This window comes from Ranitomeya variabilis, chromosome 6 (assembly GCF_051348905.1).
Source record: "Ranitomeya variabilis isolate aRanVar5 chromosome 6, aRanVar5.hap1, whole genome shotgun sequence".
Lineage (NCBI taxonomy): Eukaryota > Metazoa > Chordata > Amphibia > Anura > Dendrobatidae > Ranitomeya > Ranitomeya variabilis.
Window position 1 is genome coordinate 553,999,812 of NC_135237.1, and position 21,414 is coordinate 554,021,225.

The following is a 21,414-nucleotide window of genomic DNA, read 5'->3' on the forward strand; positions in this document are numbered from 1 at the left end:
ACACTGCGGGGCTGGGATTCATGGGCATCGCGAACCGCACCGGCCGACATTACATGATGCCAGAAGATGGGCAGCGCTAACGGCGCTAGGCCAGGGGATAACACGACAGCGCAGACTCCTGTACAGCAAATAACAACGCTCGGGAGGCTGCACCCAGCACCAAGGTGGGATTCTTGACACCTGTGCTGCGTCTCATTACAAGGGGAACTCTCGCCTCCATTACACAGTTTGACTGTATAAAGGGCTAAATGTTATACGTGTTCCATTCAGCGTGTGCAAGGAGAAAAATTACAAGAGCAACCTTTGACTTGCGCAGCACTGCTGCTGCATAAGCTGTGGCTCTTCTACTTTGTAACCCCTGAGGGGGGGTTAAAGGTGACTTTTGAAATCGGTTCAATTAGGCTTCGGCCTACACTCTGCTCCACCTGCAGAGCCCGGGCTCCAACAACGCTAGTTGCTGTCCGGAAGTGCTGGCTGCACAGAGCCAAACACCTCGCCAATGTGTCAGTGGGGTCCAGCACCGCCAGCTGTTCCCCTGCTGTGCAGCCGGCAACGTGTCCTGCAAAAGCCACGCAGACACAACACACCCAAAGCTGCCGCCTGTGCAGGCTTCGGCCTACACTCCCCTCCCCCTGCTCCTCCTCCTGCTGTCCCTGGGCTCTAACACACCGCCAGTTGGGGCCCTAGGAAGACAAGCTTGAATAGGTCCCCATCCGGGTTCCAGTACCGTCAGCTGGTTCTCGGCAGTGTCTTTTGCTCTTGTACCTTCTGCTCCCCATCCTGGTTCCAGTACCGTCAGCTGGTTCCGGGCAGAGCCTTTGGCTTAGGTGCCTCCCTCTGGGTATCCGAGTTCCACCAACGTCAGGTGGTCCTTGGTTGTGCTTTCAGGCACGGGTACCTCCTGCTTAGTAACCGGGTTCCAGTAACGTCAGCTGGTCCTCGGTAGTTCCATTGGCTCTTGGACCTTCGGCTACCCATCCGGGTTCCAGTACCGTCAGCTGGTTCTCGGCAGTGTCTTTTGCTCTTGTACCTTCTGCTCCCCATCCTGGTTCCAGTACCGTCAGCTGGTTCCGGGCAGAGCCTTTGGCTTAGGTGCCTCCCTCTGGGTATCCGAGTTCCACCAACGTCAGGTGGTCCTTGGTAGTGCTTTCAGGCACGGGTACCTCCTGCTTAGTAACCGGGTTCCAGTAACGTCAGCTGGTCCTCGGTAGTTCCATTGGCTCTTGGACCTTCGGGTAGCCATCCGAGTTCCAGTTCCATCAGCTGTTTCTCGGCATTTTCTCAGCCTTCTTGTACCTTCTGCTACATTTCCAAGTTCAAGACCCGAAAGACGATGACCCGGAAGACCACCCCTAAGATGATGACGACACCAGAGACGACAACCACCGAGATGACGACGACCCTGGAGACGATGACCCTGAAGACGACCCCGATGACGACGACCCCGATGACGACGACCCCGATGACGACGACCCTGGAGATGACGACCCTGGAGATGACGACGACAACCTGGAAGACCGAGAAGCAGAAGAACAAGAGGCTGCAGAACAAAGAGCAGAAGAACATTAAGCATAAGACTAAATATCAGAGCAAAAGATATTATCTAAATTATAAGCAGAAGAAGACTAAGCAGTGTATGGGGGTGAGTCCGTTCCTCCTCGTGGTGCCCCAGGATAAAGCCTGATGCTGCAGGCCAAACTGAACGCGGACAAATGTAACTGTTTTGTGACAGGCAGAACGGAAGGTGTAATCTTCAAACTTTTATAGATAACAACTACGGGAATGCCTGTCACAAATAAGAATATGATGAAGAAGTTGAATATAAAAAAGATAATAGTTAAATAAAAAGAATATGAACAATGTAAAAAAAAAAATATATATATACGTAGAAAAGAAGAAGATGAATAAGGTGAAGAAGTTGATGTCACAGAAGCTGATGATGAGGATAATGAAGAAGAAAGTGTGGGAGAAGTAAAAAATAGGGTGAAGGGCGTGGAAGTAGTGAAACATCAATATCTGACAAAATAAATAAAAAATTAACATAGTCAAATTCTTTCTAACGCCGAACGTCATAAAAAAATTAAAAATACTGCTATTCTATTTGATTGGGATAAACCCCTGTGCCTTTAATGTCTCCGCCACCTCCCCCAATACATCCTACATTATTCTTAGTTGTTTTCCTTCATGTAGAATTAACCTACAAGGAAAGAAAGGGTTTATTTTAATTCCGATATTTTCGTCCCATTGACTTGCATTGGGATCGGGTATCGGTATCGGATTGGATTCCGATACTGTGACGGTATCGGCCGATACTTTCCGATACCGATACTTTCCGATATCGGAAAGTATCGCTCAACACTAGTGTACATATATTGTGTATGTTTAATTAGCAAATCAGTATCTAGAGAACTGTTCTCTTTGCAGAAACTTGTCTTGAAGATCCCTACTGGTGTACCTGTGGTGTCGTGGGAATTATAGCAGGTGTAATTGTCAGCTAATACGGTTACTCCTCCTGGAACCTTTAGTTTAGGTTCCTTATGAATCAGTGGGACATTATCTGGGCAATCAGTGGACTTCAAACCTTTCAACAGATTCATGACACAGGCAGTGTGTCATCAGGAAAAAGCAATGCATGTGTGTATAGGTGTGTATTCGCAGCAGCACAAGCAATACATCCTACAGAGATATTCTGGACTCTTGCATTGTATCTCACCCATTCTAACCATAGGTTTTTCCTTGGGGCTGTTTGTGTTTCTATGGAGAAAACTTCTTGCCAACTGAGACCTGGAATGGGGATTACTTCATTAACTATATTTTGCAAACGCTCACCTGGGCCTGTTTTAGGTGTACTGGTAACAGGGGCCTTGGTTGGTCTGAAACTAATATCCTGGAGCTGTATATGGCCTAAATTCCCATGGTATCCACTATTAAATACATAATTAAAATGCCTTCCCAGTACGAACGTCTGCAGATCAGCAGATTGGGCGTTCTCCAGATTCAGGAGGAGGGGGTGACAACTTTTACCCCATTTACAGCCCCTAAGTGGTTGCAGAAGGGCTGTTAGATGCATTCTCTCACGAAGACTCCTACCCGTCCCATCCTTGGGAACATGGCTTCGCTAGGTTTATATCCCCAATCATCTCCCGTATTCCAAGCAGCATCTGTCTAATAATAACAATTATTGTTGTCATTTCTGGTAACACATATATAAAACTGGATGATTCCCTCTACCACCCATTCAGTCTCGGGACACTTGACTACATCACAGAAATCAAATCGTCAGATATTTGCCGGGGCTGTCCGGTTTCCCCAGAGAATAGTGGAGCCAGAATTCTTATCTACAATAGGGGCCGAGGAGGTAGGGGCGAGGATAGCCCTCAGTTCCAGGATCAAAAACAACAACATTTCCCTTCAGTCACTTCTGTGACTAAACACTGGTTCGGTCTCTTTTACAGTGTGAGGCGTGGATCCAGGTGCTCTTTCCTTCAAGTTTTACTGCAGTGGGGGGTGACCAGGATCACCGTGTGAAGTCCTTCAAATCTCGGCTGGAGACAATCTCTGCGCACAAACTTTTTCACATACACCAGGTCTCCTGGCACAAAGGGATGGTGTCCAGGAACCTTGTCTGGGTCTGGAAGAGAACTGAAGACAGTTAAATGCACTTTGGCAAGGTGTCCATGTAAGGCCTGCACATAGCTAGTCAAGTCCTGGTACTTGGGCTACAACTGTTGTGGAAAGAAACATTCAAGATTGGGGCTCCTGCCAAACAGAATCTCATATGGTGACAGTCCTGTCTTCCTGTTTGGGGTATATCTTACTGGAAACAAAGCTAGAGGAAGGCATTCTGTCCATGGTTTACCAGTCTCTACCATTGCCTTTTGGATTTTAAGCTTAAGACTTCCATTTAGTCTCTCCACTCTTCCACTGCTCTGCGGATGGTATGGACTATGCAATGCTTGACTTACCCCCAGTGCTGCCATTACCTCTGACATGATCTCTCCAGTAAAATGGGAACCCTGATCGCTTTCAATGACTTCAGGAACTCCATACCTGCATATGATCTCAGCCATCAGTGTCTTCACCGTTGTCTTAGCCGTAGCTTTGGCAACTGGGTAGGCTTCTGGCCAACCTGAAAATAAATCAATGCAGACCAACACATACTCATACGTCCCTACCCTGGGTAACTGAATATAATCAATCTGCAGTCTCTGGAATTGGTTAAAGGGCCGGGGAGTATGTTTGGATGGGGTTTTCACTGTCCTACTCTGATTATGTGTGGCACATATCATGCAGCTCTGTACCTGCCTTTCTGCGCAGGTGGAAAACTCGGGGGCAATCCATTGTCTCTGTAGGGTGTCACACATGGCCGTCTTCGAGTAGTGCACATTCCCGTGCAGAACCTGTGCCATCATTGGGTACAGTACCTGTGGTAGGCAGACCTTTTCACCCCTCCCCCATAGTCCGGTAACGGTATCAGAGCAAGCCCCTATCTTTTGCCACCTATTTTTCTCCTCCTTACTTGCCTGTTCTTGTAACCGGGCTAAGATGTCTTTCAACACAAGTGGAGATGGTGGGGTGTCCAGGTGATGTACTTGAGAGGCCACAGGAGTGCTCGCTGCTTTCTTCGCAGCCTGGTCTGCCAGTGCGTTACCCTTCGTCCGTCCATCAGTGCCTTTGCTATGTGCCTTTACCTTTATGATGCCTGATTGGGTGGGAAACTGTAGTGCATTCATAAGTTGCTGGACTGCCTCAGCATATTTAAAGGGGTGGCCATTTGCTGTCAGAAAAGCCCTGGCTCTCCAGATAGGCCCATAATCGTGTGCAATGCCAAAAGCATACCTGGAATCAGTGTAGATATTTACAGTCTTACCTTCTGCTAGTTTGCTCTGCTTCTTGTGCAGACATATGAGCTGGCATTAACTCTGCCTTGATTACCTCATGTTCTGAGACCACAGCATATCTGGTACAGAAGCGTCCTTGGTCATCTTGGTGACGGGATCCATCTACAAAAAGCTCAAAATCAGCATTAGAATAGGCACACTAGAGACCAGCCGTTTCCTGAGACATAAATTCTAGACAATCATGTGGTTTGGAAACCTAATCTTGTTCCTCTGGATCCATTCTAGAAAGAAAAAGAGTGTCCTTTTTCATGTCACCTTCATGTCACCTACTCCTCCCCCCTTTGGATCCAGGGGAACTAGGAGAAGAGTAGCGGGGTTTAGGACAGTGCACCTTTTCAAAGTCACATTAGTAGGCATGAGAATAGCACACCGAAGTCGCAGCTGTCCAGCCATGGACATGTGGCTAGATTATACTTGGTTAGGGATACTATATACATCATGTGGGGTGTGGACCATCAGTGGGTAATCCAAAACAATCTCTGAAGACTTGTGTAGCAACAGCTGGACAGACAACACAGTCCAAATACAGGAGGGACTTCCTCTTGCCACCGTATCCAGGCGGCCACTATAATAAGCAACAGGTCTCTGTTTGTCTCCATGAAGCTGAATCAGCAAACCTGTAACATGTCCTGCATAGGTGAGCCCTGTCTGCAAGGCAGTCTGCAATACTGTACGGCAGTGCCCGGGTGTCTTGTAATCATATATAGGGCCTGCAATGTGTAACACTGTATCACAGGGCAAATTCCCTCTTTGGGTGGACATAGCGTCTCCTGGATGCAAGGGGCCATAAGTGGCAAGGTAGGCCTGACACTCTTGGGCTATGACTGGCCCCCCTTTGGCATAACTGTCCACGTCAATTGTCATCCCTGATAAATGAATGCAAACAGAACTGGCAATCTGGGTGTAATGGAATGCTGAAAAAGACATTGGCAAGGTCAATAACTATAAACCAAGCAGCATCCTGAGATATCTGGGACAAAAGAGTATGTGGCTTAGGCACCACCGGAGTTTCTGGAACAGTAACTGCATAAAATGCCTGTAGATCTTGTACCAGCCGGTACACAGGGGTTGGTCGGGTGGGGTCTTTTTCTTAACGGGAAACAAGGGTGTGTTACATGGGGAAACACAGGGTATCAGGGCACCATTACCGAGTAACGTTTGTATTTGCCCCTTGAGACACTGCTCCTGATCATATTTCAAAGGGTATTGATGGACTTTAGAAAAAGGGGCACCAGGTTTGAGAAACACTTTTACTGGTTCTACAGGCATTATTGGGGGAGAATCTGGGTCTATCAGGACCATCATCTTGGAATTGTATTCTGGAGCGGAACTGTGATAATAAATCTGCCCCCAGTAAATTTACCGGACATGAGGGAGAGATTACGAACTGAGCAGTAACTTCAGGGAAAGGTCCCACAGGGATAGGTTTTACAAGAGTATATTTATTGGGTCTGTCATCTACTCTAATTAAAACAAGCTCTTGATCTGAGAATTGGCATGTCGGGGCTGGGGAGAGAGATTCCCAGACAGGGTTAAAAGGGATATTGGAGTGTGAAGCTGGACTTGCATGTACAATAGGAGGGGGCAGTGGTGTTTGCCCATGGAGATAAGAAACACTGATCTCGCAGCTGCAAAGGTGGGGGCTAGTGATTTAACCCCTTGTCTTTACTAAACCAAGGACAGAGAAAACTTTGGAATGCAATACATTGCCCGCACCCCCCCTCCCCCGTAGCCCACAGCACCGAGGGGAAAAATTGCAAGCAAGTCGCGCAGGGATTCACACAGCCCCTCCCATCTAGTAACGCGGAGATAAGAAAAAAAATCACTGCATTCCACAGTGCAAGAGGGAGAAACGAAACCCAGCACCTTGCCCCCCTTTCTCCGGCTTGTAGCGTAGATAAGTAGAAAAGAGAGGAAAACTGACAAAGAAATCTCGCAGCGGTCTGCTGCTGCCCCTCCCCCATACTACACAACACTGACACAAAGCTCCGTATCTTCTACAGTCACAAACGGCAGCAGTTTTCAGACTTAATTTCAACAAAACTTTCCTATAATCCTCCGTGGTCTGGGCGGAGCCCCAAGGACGGTCCGTACACACACACGCGGCAGGTCTCCACCCAGGTTGGATTCTGCACAACACAAACAGGACACACCTACGCTTCTGGAGATCTCTTTCCGCCGCCATTACAGGGCGGTGGCTGAGACTACATTTTCATCATCAGTGGCACGGCGGCCATTTTACAATCTGTAAGATCACAGTTCACAGGCATTTTATAACCAAACACGGGCTCTACATTGTCTGATCCTTCCTCTCCATCAACCTATTCTCATCCTTTGTTCTTTAAGCCTCGCGCAACTCGCAGATAAGCTTCTTGACTGTCTCTTGCCCTCCCGTGACCATTGTCTTGACTTCCACGGCATCCTCATCTAACTTGTGGGGCACTGACTTCTTTTGCTGTAAGATACGCAGCTTGGCTCCCAGGATACTATGGTTTTCTGCAGTAAAACCACTGGCAGCGATACCAACACGGTGTTCCACAGTACGGAGCCTCACGTTCGACGTACTAGGAAAAGAGCCTCGCGCTCAATATTTCCTGTCCCTAACCTGAACACAGTGATTACAGACTATCCTGCCACGATATCCCAAACAGTCGGGAGGCAGCCTCCTAATGAGACCCCTCCACAAAAATATAGGTGGTCCCCTCACGGAACGTCTTAAGTTACCTAACTAGACAGGTGGTCCCCTCACGGAACGTCTTATTTACCTGTCAGCACAATATCACAGAGGCTGCGTCTCCTATCCCTTTCTCTAAGCTGCCCCACAATCTACAACTGGCTCAATTTTTCAGTCCACTTCACTACTGGACAATAGTCACGGGTAGGGTGGTTGAACGGAGTACAATGACCGGTGAGGGAGGTGTGGTGTACAGAGGTCGCACAGGATGCGACGTCTCTCAGTTGCTGGTTCAGAGCGTGGCACAGGATCACGTTTGATCTCACCACTCAATCATTCACCTCCCGGACCCAAGGAGACTACAGACAAACCAATAACGGCTGAGACACTAGCAAGTGTGACATATACAGTGTACATGATCGCCACTTACCGTGTACGGAGGGTGATCAGTCCTCGAGGTCAGCCACTACGGGTATCATCCACAGACATCCAGGCATGGGTCCAGAGGGTCTCGGATCGCTGGCCACGCCCCACGTTGGGCGCCAAAATTGTCGGGGCCGTAATACGACAATTAAATCCTCATTCACCAGTCATTCCAAATTAATATGTGTGCAGGGCATCTGGTACCGGAAAAAGAAATGATTCAGACACGTAGCTGATTCAATCTTTGCTGATGCTCTTGCGATCACCTCAGTGAGGAGCTGAGCAGCAACTGTGCTTTATTCTTCAATACATAGTACTAAAAAGGGAATGCAATAGGTGGGGTTTAAGCAGCATACATCTAGTGCTCAGTCTCTGATTCGTCGAACGTCTCCTGGTGAATTCCTCCTCTTCTTATCATTCCTTTAGTTTCGTTTCCAAAGAAATGATTCATCCCTCCAGACACAAACCAGAAACGAAACTGCCTGGCAGCCATTTTAAATCATTAACTAACAGATAGGAAAAAAACTTATTGTTTCACAGTATAAAAGTATAGCAGTACAAAAAGAGTATAAAGATTTATATAAAAATACAAAGGTATATAAGAAAATACATTTTTACCTTGACACTATTAGGCAGTTCAAATCATATCTTAGCTCAACCAGGGAGGCCTGGTTAATAGTCTCAGGTTTTGCAGAGCAGAAACAGCTTACATGTCCAGCAAATGCAGATGGAAGTAACACGAGCAGCAGATGAAGGAGGATTACTGAACACAGGTGTATGCAGCAGGAACTCAGAGCAGAGTGGCAGGATCTCCAACACAGGTTCACAGGAGCAGGTGCAGGTGCAAGGTCAGGGAGTAAATCAGGAGCTGGATGCAAAGCAGAATAATCTAGCACAGACTGAAGGCTGGGGTGGAGTTTTATAGCAGGAAGACAAGTTCACATGAGACCAAAGACGCCATGTTGGAAAAGGGCAGTAATGCACAAAAGGTAAAAAATGTTCAGAGTCCTGACATGCGCATCATTTGTGCGTGGGGTATATTTTCCACAGAATGTCATACATATGTATGCTCGTCTGATCACTAAGACTGACACTTGGATTGTCCATCCTCTGCCATTTAAAATCGCACATGCCGCCGTAAGTAGTGAACGTGACTCTCAAATAATCATATAGAGGCACGAGGTTCTCTCACTACATTTACCCCTTGGGACACATTTCTGTGAATGCTGATGTGCTGTTACGGTGAATAAGAGCCCAACTGGAGCCTCCAACTTATCGACTTCATATATTTGGGTCTTTGATACATTTGCATTTTTTGTGATGACTAGGCAGATCCCATTAAGATTGGAACAGCACAGTTTTATACTGCAGCCGAAGATCATTCTGTGCAGCTGATATATTGTAGCATAGTGAAAGTGAATGGGATGCCTGACTTCAGGTGCTATGTGGATGATGGAGAGACCTCATCCATTTATATGCACTTATTAGAGGTGTCATTTAAAGGGACCAAGGTGATATTTGAGGAGACTCATCGGACTGGACCACGCAATTTACATTCCGTGCAGTGGAAGTATAAAACACTTTTTCTGACTGATCTGGAGAAAGCATTTCATAGAGTGAACTGGGTTTTTATGAATGAGACCCTTCAGAGACTAGGCCTAGAATCCAACATGTTACGTTGGATATCAGCATTATACTCAAAGCCAATGTAAAAGTGAATGTGGTACTCTCCAAGGAGTTTTTTTTATATGCAATGGTACACGTCAGGTATGTCCATTATCTCCTCCGATTTTCATTCTTATACTAGAATCATTTCTGAGGAAAATCAGTCTAATAAATATATTGAGGACCCTTGTGTTCAGGGCTCTCCATGAAAAATTGAGGCCTATGCGGATGATCTGTCTTTTTTCATTAACAAATCAGCCAAATCTTCACCTACTCTAATGATGGAGTTCAGTACATATAATGACCTTTCTAATTTTAAAATCAATTATGCCAAATCGGAAGCCCTGAACATCAATAACTCTCAGTCTATAGTGGCACCCCTAAAAGCAGCTTTTAGTTTTAAATGGGCCAAGGCAGCAACAAAGTGTCTAGGGATATTACTACCAAGTGATACGAAATTGACTTATTCCCTTAATTTCCCTAAATTGCTCAAATCAGTACAAGATAATTGTTCAAGATGGATGAGAAATGCCTTTACATTGTTCGTAGTGTTGAGCATTCCGATACCGCAAGTATCGGGTATCGGCCGATACTTGCGGTATCGGAATTCCGATACCAAGATCCGATACTTTTGTGGTATCGGGAATCGGTATCGGATCCATATTACTGTGTAAAATAAAGAATTAAAATAAAAAATATTGATATACTCACCTCTCCGGAGGCCCCTGGACATCACCGCTGGTAACCGGCAGCCTTCTTTGCTTAAAATGAGCGCGTTTAGGGCCTTCCATGACGTCACGGCTTCTGATTGGTCGCGTGCCGCTCATGTGACCGCCACGCGACCAATCACAAGCCGTGACGTCATTCTCAGGCCCTAAACTCCTCATTCTAGGAATTTAGGACCTGAGAATGACGTCGCGGCTTGTGATTGGTCGCGTGGCGGTCACATGAGCGGCACGCGACCAATCAGAAGCCGTGACGTCATGGAAGGCCCTAAACGCGCTCATTTTAAGCAAATAAGGCTGCCGGTTACCAGCGGTGATGTCCAGGGGCCTCCGGAGAGGTGAGTATATCAATATTTTTTATTTTAATTCTTTATTTTACACAGTAATATGGATCCCAGGGCCTGAAGGAGAGTTTCCTCTCCTTCAGACCCTGGGAACCATCAGGATACCTTCCGATACTTGGTGTCCCATTGACTTGTATTGGTATCGGGTATCGGTATCGGTGATATCCGATACTTTTCGGGTATCGGCCGATACTATCCGATACCGATACTTTCAAGTATCGGATGGTATCGCTCAACACTAATTGTTCGGCAAAAGTGTGATATTTAAAATAAACATTATCCCTCAAATCTTGTATGTTATCCAGGCCCTCCCGATTGCTGTCCCCTCGTCATTCTTTAAAGGCTCAGATTAAGTTTATCTGGTCCGGTAAGCCTCCCATTGTAGCAAGGAATACATTGCATTGTCCGAAGTCCTCTGGGGTTATTGCCTTGCCTGATTTCAGATTATATTACATTGCTGCCCATCTTTCTAGAGATCTGGACTGGTGCAGGAATGGAATGGAGAAGGCTTGGGTGAGTATTGTATAAAGTTTCACAAATATCCCTCTAACTACTATTCCCTGGTTTGACCTTTCTGTAGTTAATGTTCTAAAGACACACCCTACTATTGAAGCTACCCCTTGTGTGCTGCAGTAATTCTATAGTATGGTCATCGATCTTACCACAGGCCTCCTCCATGTAACCTACATTGGGAAATCCACTCTTTCCCCCGGGGATAGAGGAGAAAGTCTTCCGTTCTTGGTTTAATAACTGTTGTTTCAGAGCATCCCATTTTGGATTGGGAAACGAATGGCCATCAATGGAATGCCTTTGAGGTCTTTCCGCCCTCCTCCTTGGGTTTCTGGAGAGCCGGTCAGCTATCTCATTTCTTGCACTCTCTCCCATCTAGAGTCTTCTATAAAATGACAAAAATATGTTCGGAAAAGAGTGGAGGAAAACAGAACCCATGAGGCATACTTTGTCTTTCTCCTACTCCATACTAATCGATGGATCAACCCAAAACACATTTCCAAACTAAAAGGTAGAGTGATTTAGGCCAAACTCTGATGAAGGATCAGTGGAAACTTATATGTAATTTAACACACAAACTGTCTATTTGTTCGCGCTTTCACGAGGTTGGTTACAAACTGTTATCGCGATGTTATAGAGTCCCAACCCTCCTGCATGAGATATTCCCTGATGCCGGTCCTATGTGCTGGAGATTTGGGGAGGAAAAGGGCGACCTAATGAATATTTTCTTGACTTGTAAGCTTCTTTCCCCTTTCTGGAAAAAAGTTGAACTAGTGATAGGTAAAATCACAAATCTTATCACAGACCTAAATCTTGCTCTCGTCCTTTTCCATCACAGCAACATTCCTCTTAAAACCTACAAAAATTCTATATTGATGTCACTTAACTGCATCTGCTAGAGTGTGCATTCCTTTATTGTAGAAAAAAGACACCATCCCAAAAATTTCTCTATGGTTTGTTAAAATGAATGAGATAATGCTGATGGAGGAATTAACCTCGACAATAAGCAACTCATATGGGACATTTTACAAATCATGGTATCATAAGATGGAATTGAAATCCTCCAATGAATATCAGGATCTCATCAGAGACAACTGATTCAGCAGTTCCAGTGCCTCAGGATACACAGTTGTGCTCAAAAGTTTACATACTCCGGCAGAATGTTTGCTTTCTTGGCCTTTTTTCAGAGAATATGAATAATAACACCAAAACTTTTTCTCCACTCATTGTTAGTGGTTCGGTGAAGCGATTTATTGTCAAACTACTGTGTTTTCTCTTTTTAAATCATAATGACAACCCAAAACATACAAATGACCCTGATCAAAAGTGTACATACCCCATTTCTTAATACCGTGTATTGCCCCCTCTGACATCAATGACAGCTTGAAGTCTTTTGTGGTAGTTGTGGATGAGATTCTTTATTTTCTCAGATGTTAAAGCTGTCCACTCTTCTTGGCAAGAAGCCTCCAGTTCTTGTAAATTCCTGGACTGTCTAGCATGAGCTGTGTGCTTGAGATCTCACCAGAGTGGCTCAATGATATTGAGGTTAGGAGACAGAGATGGCCACTCCAGAACCTTCACTTTGTTCTGCTGTAGCCATTGACAGGAGTCCTAGTCACAAAAAAACCCAGACCCTTGTAATGACTGGTTTAACCTCCTTCAACACATAGTATGCTGGAGAGAAGCTCATGGTAGAAAGCAACCTTCATGATAAAAATCTCCCCTCACACTCAGTGCCAGTGACCCTGTCACATATCCCCACTCTCTGCCCAAAGCAGGGGGTTTTGGTGTCTTCAGATACCAAACAGGGAGTTCGGGAGAGAGCATCTGCGTTATGTAACTTCCCGGGCTTATGCTCTATGTGGAAACTGAAATCTTGGAGGCCTAAGAACCAACTAGTCACCCTGGTATTCTTACCTTTCTTTTCCCTCAATCATCTAAGAGGGGCATCGTCTGACACTAGCTTAAACATACCGCCTAGCAGCCAATATTTCAGTGTACTTATGGCCCATTTTGTGGCTAAGCACTACTTCTTGCTGATAGCAGTTTTCCTTACATGAAGAAAGCTTTTGGTTCAGAAACAGGATGGGATGTTTTTCCCTATTTATTTCTTGAGACAGCACAGCTCTCAAGCTGACTTCTGACGCATCTGTTTGGACCACAAATTCTTTGCCAATGTCTGGTGCGACCAGAAACAGATGTTTACATAGAGCCTGCATCAGCTCCTGGAACGCCATCTCAGTCTCAGCAGACCATTTAACCATCATCAATTTTGTGCCGTTAAATTAACCCATTATCTACCAATGTCTTTTTTTGGGGACGCCTAATCTTTAGCTTCTAGCAACTAAGATTTTATAATTTTTATAATTAGGTCCAATTTTTTGTGTTGTGTTTGTAAAATGAATGTTTTCAAAATAGGAAATCATGTCATTGTCATTTTTAATTGAATATTGGGATGCCCTTTTCTGAGAAATCCGTACTTGTAAAAATTATAATTTGGCAAGTAATGGGTTAAGGAGATTTATCAAAGGTGAGGCAATTGTGGTGAAACTTAGGATAAACTGCTGGTAATAACCCACAATTCCATGTAACGCCCTCACTTGCTTCTTGGAAAGTGGTTGTGGCCACTTCTGAAATGCCTCAACCCTGTTTATTTGTGGCTTGATTTTGCCCCTCTCGACTACATAGCTTAAGTATTTGGCCTTTTCCTTCCCTATAGCAATTTTTTTCAGGTTTACAGTGAACCCCGCATTTCTTAACACATTCAGGATTGCCTGTACCTTTGGTAGATTACTACCCCAGTCAGGGCTGAAGTTGAGTCTTATGCTGAGCTAGGATCTGATCCAGATCCCTCTGGAAGGTTGCTGGGGCCCCCTGCAGTCTGAAATGCATTCTGGTCTAGTGGAAACACCTATCAGGTGTTGAGAAGGCTGTCTTCTCCTTGGCATTCTGGGACATAAAGATCTGCCTGTAGCCCATCAGGGTTGTAATGTACATCAAGGTTCCAAGTCTCTCAATGAGTTTGTCCACGTTTGGTATCAGATACCTCATTCAGCCTGTGGTAGTCGTTACAAAACAGGCACTCACCGTCAGGATTCAGCATGAGGACGATGGGACTCTACCATCCACTTTTTGACTCTTCTATCACCCCAAGGTCTAACATTCTCTTCCCCTCATTTGATATTACCTTCTGACGTGCTTTGAGAATTCTATAGAGCTTGAGGTTAAACCCTTACCTGCTGCTCTGTCAACACATCATGTCCACCACCTGTGTATGCCCTGGCAACTCCGAGAACAGGTCCCAATTCTGCTGCAACAGCTCCAAACACTGTTGCCTCTGGTCTTGCGTTATTGTTTCTGCAATTGTGACATTGTCCACTGTGGCTTTGGGACTGGCTCGTGGGCAAGGGTTTTCCAATGATTCCCAATCTCGCCATGGGTTGAGCAAGTTCGAATGATATATTTAGTGTGACGTCCTTCGACCTGTCTGGTATACATTGTAATTTACCTTGCCCAGTTTTTCCACCATCTCATATGGGCCTTGCCACTTGGCCAGAAACATGCTCTCTTCCATGGAGATAAGCACTAGCACGTGGTCCCTGGGCTGAAAGTGCCTCAGCCTCGCTGATCGGTTATACATCTTTGCCTGTGCCTCCTAAGCCTGGAGAAGATGAAACTTTATGATAAGCATTACTTTCGCAATCATCTGTAACTGGGCGACATACTCTGTGACGCTCCAGTGTGGCGTGACTTTGGCTTCCCAGGCTTCCTTAGCAATGTCTGGGAGCCTTTACGAATGTCGACCATACAGGAGCTCAAATGGAAAGAATTCAGTGGAGGCTTGAGGAACTTCTCTGATGGAGAAGAGCAGAAATGTATGCAGATAGTCCCAGTCTTGACCGTCATTTTCAATGACCTTTTTGAGCACGGCCTTTAAGGTTTTATTAAAGTGCTCAACTAGGCCATCTGTCTGTTGATGGTTGACTGAGGTTTGCAGCTGGGCAATCTGAAGGACCTTCCACAATTTCCTCATCACCTTGCTCATGAAAGGATTTCCCTGGTCTTTAAAAATCTCATTCAGCAGGCCCGTCCTAGCAAAAATATGGACAAGTTCCAGGGTGATACTCTTGGCATAAGAGTTCCTAAGTGGTACTGCTTCAGGGTACCAGGTTGTATAGTTCATGACCACAAGGATGCATTGATGGCCTCGTGCAGACTTAATTACAGGACCCTATAGGTCCATTTCAATTCTCTCAAATGGGACCTCTATTACAGGTAACAGGACTAGGGGACTTCGAAAATCAGTAGAGGGAGCTGTTATCTGGCAGGTGAGGCAGGTCCTGCAATAATTTATGATCTCCCGGTAACATTCCAGCAAATACATCCTCTGCATTATTTTCTCCTTCATTTTCTCTACCCAGAGATACCCCCCCAAAACATGTGAATGGGCCATGTCTAATACTTTACACTGGTATGGCCCTGGAACTAACAGCTGCTCCAATATTTCACCTCCCCACAGTGTGGTCACCCGGTACAGTAACTTGCCATTGACTGCAAAGTGTGGGAACCTGGGGTCAGCCCCTAGCTCTTGAGCAACCCCATCTATCACATACACATTTTCAAATGCCCCTTTAAGGGTAAGATCCCACATTTGAGCAATCCTAAAACCCTCAGTTCAGGAACCTTGGCCTCACTAGCCACCGTCTTTTCCTAATCACCTGCCAGGACACACAAGGGGTAACTCATCCACCTCTGATGGCAATGGGGATTCATCAGAGTTGAGTTGGCTCCTTTCTGAGTCACTTAGCATCCCCGCCTTTCTCAGCTTTTCTGAAGCTCTGTCCAATTTTCATGGGGTGTAGTAAGTCTTCAACAACTCCAACCTCATGAGACTTGGTACCCCAGCTCATTTTTATTGACACTTTGGCAATGGGGTAGTCCTTGGCATCCCTGTGGATACAGTGGATGTCCACGGGCTTTCCTGGGATCAACTGGTGAGGGAGTGTGGCCCTTATCAGGGTCACCAAACTCCCAGATCCCAAAAGTCCTGACACCAGCACCTCATTTATGGTCACAGTACATACCTGTGGCCCCACTCCAGGCTGATAGTCAACACTGCAGGTAGGATAGGCATAATACAAACAGGGCCTTCCTAGATTGCAGTCTATCTTCTTGGAGGACATAGGACAACAGGCGGCTATGTGTCCAGGACCGCAACATTTCCAGCAGATCAGGTCTTTACGAGCTGCCTTTGGCAACCTCTCAGTAACTCTTTGCGATTTTGGACTCCATTCAGTGATAGCTCTACAACCCTTTTTTGGGGACTCCGTCTCCTGCTGGGTACCCCAGTGTGGAAATGCACCCCTCCCCCAGCATCCTTAGGACCTCTTGATCACCTTGTACCTTTCTAAGAAGCCCACCAGGTCATCTGCATTTCAGGGGTCTCCAAGGGCAACCCATGTCTGCACCTTTCTAGGGAGGGAGTGAATAAATCTGTCCATAATCACCTAATCGACCATCTGGGCTAAAGTTGAGGACTCAAGTCAAACATCTGAGAACAGGGTGGTTTATCTCCATAATACACCCAGTTATGAACCCTCTGGGCTCTGACAGACATGCCAATATCTCTGTTTTTAACTTTTCCATACTCCTGGGCAACCGCGACCACTGCTCTAGAAGCAGCTTCTCAGTTTCTGCATCCCACTTGAACAAAGTAAAAAATGCCTCTACATCATCACCCGGCATAATTTTCCGCATAGCTCCTCTTACCGCCTTCCGAACATATGTGTCATCACCTGGACTTGTGGAATAGGCTTCCGGTGTCCCACGAACTGCCTCAGCAATCAACTCAATCTGCTGCCGCTGTTTTCTGAACTGGTTCTGTTGGTATTGTTGCTGTTGCTTTAACCGCTGCTGATGCTGCTGCCGTTTCATCCACTGGATAAGCAGCTTACTCGTCTCCTGATGTGCCAGCTGTTGCTGCTGCTGTGCGCTCACCAGGTACTTAATCAGGTCCTGCATATTGCCTGACTCTGTCTCATGGAATTGCCAAAATTCAAAACACCACTTGTGGCAGGTTGGCTCATTCAAACGGCTCCCTGAGGTAGACACAGGAACACTTGGTATTAAAGTCTCTCGGTGGTTTATTGCTTCATAAGCCACAAAGCAAAGTAATAACACAAAAGCAGCCTTACTGGCACAAATGAAAATAAAAAGTCTATACAAACAGTCCTGCTCAGTATGGCTCCAGCACTCTAGGTCGCAACACACTTCAACTCCTGCAGGAGCTTGTGTCTGGAGACTTCCTTCCATCAAACAAACAACAGAGAAAAACAACACAGAAAGAAAACACAGTCACTGGGCATTTAACTCTGCTAACCACACACTTGAGGTGGAGATATGGTGAGTAGGTGTTCCGTCCATCTCTCACCTATCTTATATATATATATCTATTTATTATCTATCTAAATATTATCTATTATCTATCTTGTTAGGAGTTGAGTTTCCTCTGCTGCAAAGGGGGAATCTCGATCCGTCTCTGCTGCGGTCTCCCATTCTCCTTCGGCCGCAGTGGAGCCTGCTCAGTGGAGACATCGGTCCCAGCGTCTCACTGAGTCTGATTCAGTGCAAAGGGTTTTTGCTGCCTCTCCAGGCTCTGCTATTGTACCCTGCACTGATCTATGGCGAGCAGGCTTTTCTGGGACTGTCCTGCTTTGCACACACTGAGCATGCCCAGGGTAAGATCTCTCAGTGGAGATCAAGGGTCACATGTTCAGGTACTGCAGCCAAGTCTATTGGTCTTTCTAGGAAGGTCCTGTAGGTAGGCAGACTCAGTAGCAGTCTCTCATTGGTCCTCTTTTTTAAGGTCCTGTACGTGCTGCAGCTATTTAGAGCTCGCATGGCCATGCGCTAGTATCTTCTAAAGTTACATGCTTTGCGCCACTGTGGTCATATGCATGAATGTGTTCAGGGACCCGGCTGAAATAAGCCCCTAGAATGCTGGCACCTCCGGCGAGGAGTGTTGTGTGCATGCATGACCACTGACTGCTCTCTTCTGGGTAGTTAGCCTGTGCCTCTGTGAATGTAACAGGGCACAGAGCTTTGCTTTCTCGGCCGCTCTGTGAAGCTAACAGAGCTGGTTCATACCGCCATATAGTGCCGCCATTTACTTAGCGGCAGGATATTTCCTGCAAGGTGGATCCCGGGTTGCAAATGCACCAATCACATCAATAAATATATTTGGTGCGTTCCGCAAACCCTAACATATCTATTATCTATCTATCTATCTATCTATCTATCTATCTATCTATCTATCTATCTATCATCTATCTATCTTCTATCTGTCTATTATCTATTATCTGTCTATTATCTATCTATCTATCTATCTTTATAGTATCTATCTATTATCTATCTATTTATTATCTATTTATTATCTATCTATCTATCTATCTATCTATCTATCTATCTATCTATCTATCTATTTATTATATATCTATTATCTTCTATCTATTATATATATCTATCTTTCTATTATATATCTATTATCTATCTATCTATTATCTATCTTTCTATTATCTATCTATTATCTATCTTTCTATTATCTATCTTTTATCTATCTATCTATCATCTGCTACATACGTTCTTTTTTTCTGTTGAATCGAGCACTGCATAACCATCATTTGCTTCTATGACAAAGTCTCCCCAGAGATTTGTTATAAAAAGGTAAATGTCATACAATGAATTACTGTTATCAAGAGAAAACAGGTGACTGTAGGTGATCTTTATCTGTTCACCAACGTACAGCTGAGCCTGTGAATGTGCGGGACACGTTTCCTACTCCCACTGTATCACTCCAAATACTTAAGCTCAGACATAAAGCAGGTTTTGTTGGGGGGAGAAGGGGAATATTTCTGCAGAAATAAAACAATAAACCTCTGGCATTATTTATTTGCCATTGTATAGCTCTGAAAATAGTGAACTCATATGGGTTGCAGCTTGAAAGAACTGAAGATAAATGGAAACTCTGAAATTCATTGCTATATCTAGTTAGATGAAAAAAAAAAGTTAAAATAATTATTTATCTGCAAATAACATCTTATTTCTATAGATTTCCCAGTAAGGTGACCTCACTCACAAATAACATCTTATATAGAGTTTTATTATAAATTTACTGTATATTTTTTTGAAAAAGTATTTAGTAGAGTTTCATTTTTGGCTATAAAGTTTTGTTTACCAGTTCCCAAAACAATCTCGCAGCTCTCACAGGGCGTACGGCGTCTATACTCCATCACTTCCTAGGGGCTGTTCAAATATATGACTTTTCACTGTAAAATAAATCCAATATTTTGTAGCTGTCATGAAACATTCAGCTGTACTGCTTATATGGGAACCACAGGTAGGAAGCTTGTGCGTCTTCAATTAGGCCACCATCACGTTTTACAAATAACATGGGTAAGCTGGGTAATCTGCAGAGTGACATGGACAATTATACACTACGTGACATATAAGTATCACTCTGGCACCTGCTTCCATGCTATTTTTTGTACTTGTAAAATGCCCTAGTTTACAGAGGTTCGTTCTCTTGACACATTAATTTCTAATAAGTAGCAATTATTCTAAGCGTCTCTGCATGGCTCCGCTTCACCCTCCCGGCAGGGATGCCAACTTACTCACAACCTCGTTTTTTTTGGCACATCCCCTGCTCCAGCTGCTGTGTCTCAGGGTCTCTTAAAGAGACAGTGTGCTCATTCCTAATAGCCAATAGCTGGAAGGCACTTAGTTCTTAAGGCACCTCCACTTGTTGGGAGTTGCCTGTGCAGCAATTGTCAAAGTCAGTCTTCAAGCTGCTAGTCATTTGTCAGTTCCCTTTACCCATCCTAATCTCCTTTAACAGCCTCACCTGAATTTGTGCCTTGAACCAGAAACTCCTATGGTGGTACCTGAACGTGAAATCGCACTTGCGGTACCTGAACTTGCTATGGAGTTACCTGAAACTGTATCCACTGCATACAGTACGTGAGCAGGAAACGGCTCAGACTGTAGCCGAGCATGAAACCGCACCTGCGGTATCTGAGCTTGAAACCACTCCAGCTGTTCCTGAACCAGCACATGTGCTTTAAATCTGATATTGTCTGAAACAGCTCCAATAATTGTTCCACAATAATCCAGTACTGCCTTGAACTTTGAGTCTGTTTCTGCTGTCATGAGACTGGCGTCCACCTATGACTCAAATCTAACCCCACCATCAGGAACTCTAGTGAAAATCCAGATAGTCTCTTAGTTACACCCCTCTAGACTCTTCTCAGTCTGTTGTACAGGGGGTCCATGATCCACCAGCATGAAAACTATTATTGTTTAACTCCATGAAAAGGGAAAATTACTAGTTAGATCTTGGTGTATTGTATTTTATAGTAAGACTTGTTTGGTATTTACTCTTTCTGTTCCTTTAACAACCTTTTTTTTTTTATTCCTTTTAATATGTTATTAATTCACATTTGCTAAGCAGTTAACTTCTTTAATGGGAATTTTAATGTTATTAAATTGTTTTAGTTAGATAACATGAAAATCAGCAACTTTGCAATGGATGTTCTTTTTCTATCTGCTTTCATTCTTCTGCTGAGAGATCTTTTATCGTATACAGTGTAGAGCATGTTTCCAAGGAGCTTGGCCACCAGAGCCTGGCTGAGTGTGCATAGTAGTAAAAGTCACATTCCAAGCGGAGGAGTTGACATCAAAATACCAGTCATCTATTGATTTCTATAAAGCTACTCACTTTGCTCCCTTCCCTGTCAGGTCTCTTATCAGTCCTGAATAGTCACAATCCCTGCAGTTTCCAGAGCAGTTCTCATAATCAGGGCTCTTTACTTATTGAGCCAAGGAATTTTCCAAATGCACTGTTATCTATCTGCATGTACAGCGATGACTGTGTAAACTCAGAAAACACACTGACAGACCATTAATGTGTTGCAGCTGGTTGAAGCTCCTGACCTGAACTGTCACTGAATGATAGGGGCCCAATATCCAAGTAACCAGTAAATCAAAACGAACACATCCAGCCCAAAAACAGCAGCCACTCGATGAAAGCTGCAAGCCCTGCCCATTGAAAAGAATCCCAAAATAATTTTTTGAGGATACACAATCTAAAGCCATATCAGTCTTCCACCAGGTGAGTG